Raw genomic sequence first — 5,428 nt, forward strand, 5'->3', positions numbered from 1 at the left:
TATCTCTTCAACTAAACCCCACAAAAATTGCCTCACCACTCCCTAATATATACAACAGATGACGATTCATATATATATATATATATATATATATATATATATATTCAGCTTTATGTATTTAGTTTTTTTCTTCTTATCTTCATCATGCGGGGGTGTTGGATAAGAAAAGGAAATTACTATCGAATTGTGTCAGGTTCCTAGAAATGGTTATTTGATGAGGATTATATTCGAGTTCACTGACTTAATCTGCATGTTTGATAATATAAAAATTATCTTAAAACGAACGTGATTTAAATATGACGGCAGTTGGGATTATATATTTATATATAAAAAAAATGGTTAGATAGGAATTGGTTGAGAGTATTAAACTTCTTTCTTTTAAGCAACGTTTTTTTTAATAGGATTTAATACATTTTCTCATGTTCTTGTATATACGTGTGCGTGTACCTACCTACCTACCTACCTACCTACCTACCTACAGTCTCCCTCGCACACGTGGGTATATTATTTTGTACGTATATATACTTTGATATATAATATAGTTTTGTGAGTGTGTATGCATGTATATATAGATACATGCACACACACACAATCTGAAAATGCAATTGATGGTTAATGTTTAACAAAGGAAGAGCAACCGCGTGATCGCGGCGCTTAGAAATTAGTAGCTAAATCTCCTTTAAATCACACACAAGCCGTCCCCACATGCATATATATATATATATATATATATATAATCGAGAGTGGGTCTGCTAAGTCGCTCAGCCTTCTACAAATGGCAGCCAAATCTCCCTCAATCTTCAGGGAAGGTTGGGTAGCGACGAGTGACGCATTCGTTGATGCAGTTTCAGATACAATAAATACCAGCAAAGGACGGAACGGTCACAGTGGGAACACCTTTGCTCAGAAGTTTGTTAGATCAAGTCTGTCCAGCATCAAAATATGAAAATAATACTGGAAATATATCATTTACATATATATATATATGTATAATATCCTGCCATGCTAAAGTACTCGAAGCCGGTTTGTTCTATTTTTATTTTCTGATTTATAAACTGGTTTGTCGACATCAGTGAAGATCAATATTTTCATATTCGAAAGTTGCATAACACAAAGAGATGCACGGGAGCGCAGGGAGATAAAAAAAATGATAGGAAAACGGTAAATTGTTGTCGCCAACGTACTTTAAGCGATTAGTCGTCATGGTTCAGTGATAATCCCTCTCCCCCCGCCGCCAACAGACATGGTAACCAACACCACAATGTCATTGTGAATATATTAAAATTAAAGTTAGGAATATATATATTCACATATCTATCTATCTTTAAATATACAGTTGGCGTCATAAGAATTTTAGAAACTTTATGAGAGCATTAAGTAATTCATTTTTTGGGGGAGACGTTGAAACTTGGAGATAAATCTATAAAAAAATAGCGTAATAGCGTGTAAATGTAGGGTTGAAAAACCCTTAGGATAGAAAATGTTGATGGCTGCCCGTTTATATCATCAGCATGATATATATATATATATATTAAATATATACTTTTATAAAACAAATTTTATAAATTTCCGGGACACCCTATTGAAATGTGCATAGGTTTGGCTTATTGTGGTTGTTTCTGTTATTATAATTGTTGCTGCAATAAAGTATCTTCAATGCATTGATTTTGAGCTCTATCCTTTAAGAGACATGTATACATATATATATATATATATATAGTTCTTTTCCCTAAAACTATATATTTCCTTGGTTCTTTTCCTTTATATTTATATATATTTTACTCTGTGAAACTTAATTTAATTTTAATTTTTAATAAATTGATTTTAATTGAGTTTTTACCTGTAATTTTGGATTTTATCCCTAATATCTTTATTATTATATATATATATATATATATATATATATATATATATATATATATATATGGTCGCTGAATGAATTTTAACATTCGAATAAGTACAAACAAACAATATGTTTATCGAATTACATACAATTTTAGAAGAAAAGGATAAATAAGGATCATGTCGTAGCGATTTCATCATTCCGTTTTGAAATGAGGAAAGTCTATTTTATTACAAATGGGGTCAGGAAGAGGGACGCATTTTGCGCGATTACACGATCTGCTAAAAATGGCAGCCAAACCTTCCTCTCGAAATCCTCCCACATATACAGCAGTATACAGTCTACTAAAAAGGAAAGAAAAAAAACGCAGGGATACACTGAGCTATGTATTAACTGATATACACAATATAATTGACGGGATGGTCATAACTAGAACGCCGTTGATCATTGGTCTCCTTTATTATTATTATGTCAGGAGTTCTAAATGGAACGAGAAAGAATTTGCAGTGAAGGAGAATATCAATTTTTTTTTATTTGGTCTATCTGTGTGTGTGTGTGTGTGTGTTATCGATCATAAAACTGGAAGAATGAAAATAAAATAAACAGTGATGACAGAGAGTCAATTCCCTCTCTCTACCGATATATTCCCAATTTAATAAATAATTTTAAGATGAGGAATGACGCTGATGATGATAAAGGTTTGCCTGTTAAAAACGGAATATTATCAGAGGGGTTACGAGCACTTGATGGCTTTTTCAAATCATGTGGATATCTAAGGATTACAAGCCCACATAAAACTCTACCGAGAATAAAATAAATCTTAGGCCAAAGGAAAAATAATATTGATGTTGATGGTTAATTTTAATAACAGTCTGCTAAGTAGCTTTGATTGACAGTCTAATATAAAAAAAAAAATTTGAAGAAACCTTGTTAGAAATTCACATACAGACATATAACCACAAAATAAATACAGGTTCTTTGACAGGTGTATGTTTAAATGCTGAAAGTAAACAATGAAGTCCAAACTTGGTTTGTGTTTGTCTTTTTTTTTTTAAATATATATTTTAAAAAATCTGTCATAATATTTATGTAAGAATTTACGCTCAGGAAAATGGAAGAAGGAAAGCCATCATATTAAAAACAAAACAGAGGTAGATTTATTTCAATGAGAGAAACTGCCAGACATGGATGCCAAAGCTACTCTAATTATACACTAATTGGAGAAAGAAAGACGAAAAACGAAAGAATATAATTGAATAATGTAGTGGTAAGTATAGAAAACGATCAGATGATCATATTTAGAACAACCTACGAGCAGAGGAATAAAATTTTACAAGAAACCAGATCGATAAATAGAAATGTACTGAGTCAACGAGCGAGTCTGATCGATGCTAGAAATAGCAGTCAAATCTCCCTCAAAAGCGCATCTTCAATCCTTATTGTCTGGAATAAGGAAAGGATACAGAAATAATATAGTCTTAGGCAGACTTTGATTCTGCTGTGTATGTGGGGTGGGGGAGAGGGAGGTTAGCGGGATGCTCATGGTTGGAACGTCTTTCACCCAAAAGAAATGATCGATTATAGTTTTTAAAAAAAAACCAATAACAACAAAGAAATCGAGCTAACGTAGGGTTCTTTCTACAAGATCGCCCAACCTGCTAAACAAAGCATCTAAATCTATTTCAAATAATGCAAACTAATTTGTTGTTGATTTTCTGTTTATTTTAAAATAAAGGGTGCGTTATTAAATAGTATAGATCTAGCTGCTGCGGGGCCGAAAAGCCATCAGTAATAGCAAGAGTATTGAAAATAATGCGATAGGGGGGAAAAAATAAAAGGAAAACTCACCTGACAGACATCGCCGCGGCGCCTTTGCGTTTTATTCTTCTTCACACTTCGAACCATATTGTAGAATGAAAATGGTGCAACTCCCTGCACAGCTGTTTTGAACAGTAACAGAGACCAGTGCGCATGCGTAACTCCGCCTACAATACTATATAAGGTATGGTGGTCTCCCATAATTGACCGACATTTTTTTTTCTTTTTTTTTTTTTTCCCCATCTTTAAGGTCGTCGTCTTTTCGAAGTTTGCTTAAAATGATGTCTTCTGATGGTTCAGAACTACAGGAAAGGTGCAACAATAATAATAATATATAATATATGTACCCACACGTGTAGTATGTGTGCGTACAAAATGTATGTCAATGTGTGTGTGTGTATATGTATATATATATGTGTGTGTGTGGAGATGGTCTGTGCCTCCAGCCATTTGAGTTTGGTGGACGAGTTACCTAGGTAAGCTAGGCACTTTAAATATGCGAAACCAATGGTAATTCTCTGACCGGTCACAACAAACAAACTTCTTAATGCATATATGCATGTGTATAAATTATATATATATATATATATATATATATATATATATATCCACTCTATTGACAGATAGGGCATTTGTTCCCCTGACTTATGGAATCTTGGACGACTTACACACACATGCACGCACACACACATACACGCACATGTTCTTTCTTTTATTGTTTTACTTGTGTCAGTCATTTGACTGTGGCCATGCTGGAGCACCGTGCATTTAAAAAAATCTGTTTCAGTTATTTGACTGGCAGCCATGTTAGAGCACCGACTTTGGTCGAACAAATCGACCCCAAGAATTATTCTTTGTAAGCCTAGTACTTATTGTACCGGTCTGTTTTGCCGAACCGCTAGTTACGGGGACGTAAACACACCAACATCGGTTGTCAAGCGATGGTGGGAGTACAAACACAGACACACAAACCCACACACACATATATATATTCTTAACTTGTTTCAGTCATTTGACTACGGCCATGCTGGAGCACCGACTTTAGTTGAAAAAATCGACCCCAGGACTTATTCTTTGTAAGCCTAGTACTTATTTTATCAGTCTCTTTTGCCGAACCGCTAAATTACGGTTGTCAAGCGATGTTGGTGGGGGGGGGGGGACAAACACACAAACATTTGCACACAAACACATGCACACACACACACACACACACACGAAGTATGTTGGAATTGTTGGTATGGCTGTTTTTGTATGTGGAATATTATAATAACACAACCTTTTCATATATGTAAGTATGTAGGTATGTATGTATGTATGTATGTAGGAAGTTAAATGTAATGGCCAGTCATAGAGTGACCAGTGGTTTCGCACCTATAAAGCGCTTAGCCATTAGAGTGTGACGGGTCGCCTATACTGCCAAACGCTTTATAAGTGCGAAACTAACGGTCCCTCTATAATATATATATAGCCCTAATGCTTTAGAGTGCGCTTCTTTTACGAGTATATGAACTACAGACTATATATATATATATATATACTTTTTTACTTTACTTGTTTCAGCCATTTGACTGCGGCCATGCTGGAGCACCGCCTTAACGGGTGTTTGTCAAAGAAATCGCCCCCAAGACTTATTCTTTGTAAGCCTAGTACTTATTCTACCGGTCTCTTTTGGCGAACCGCTAGATTTTTGGGACATAAACACACCAGCATCGGTTGTCTCCAGCATGGCCGCAGTCAAATGACTGAAACAAGTAAAAGAATATATAT

At 34.7% G+C, this 5,428-nt stretch overlaps 2 protein-coding genes across 2 annotated transcripts in view; one reads left to right on the plus strand and one right to left on the minus strand.

Moving 5' to 3' along the window:
* LOC106877624 (liver carboxylesterase 1F) overlaps positions 1–3,828 on the minus strand; it is a 13,863-nt gene extending 10,035 nt beyond the window's left edge. The window contains exon 1 of the mRNA XM_014926566.2: positions 3,692–3,828. The gene's annotated coding sequence lies outside the window, so the exon portion shown is untranslated. The remainder of the gene's footprint in view (positions 1–3,691) is intronic.
* Positions 1–5,428, plus strand: part of LOC106882221 (eukaryotic translation initiation factor 3 subunit M) — a 66,318-nt gene that overhangs the window by 1,244 nt on the left and 59,646 nt on the right. The window lies entirely within an intron of this gene.

This window comes from Octopus bimaculoides, chromosome 25, assembly GCF_001194135.2.
Source record: "Octopus bimaculoides isolate UCB-OBI-ISO-001 chromosome 25, ASM119413v2, whole genome shotgun sequence".
NCBI lineage: Eukaryota > Metazoa > Mollusca > Cephalopoda > Octopoda > Octopodidae > Octopus > Octopus bimaculoides.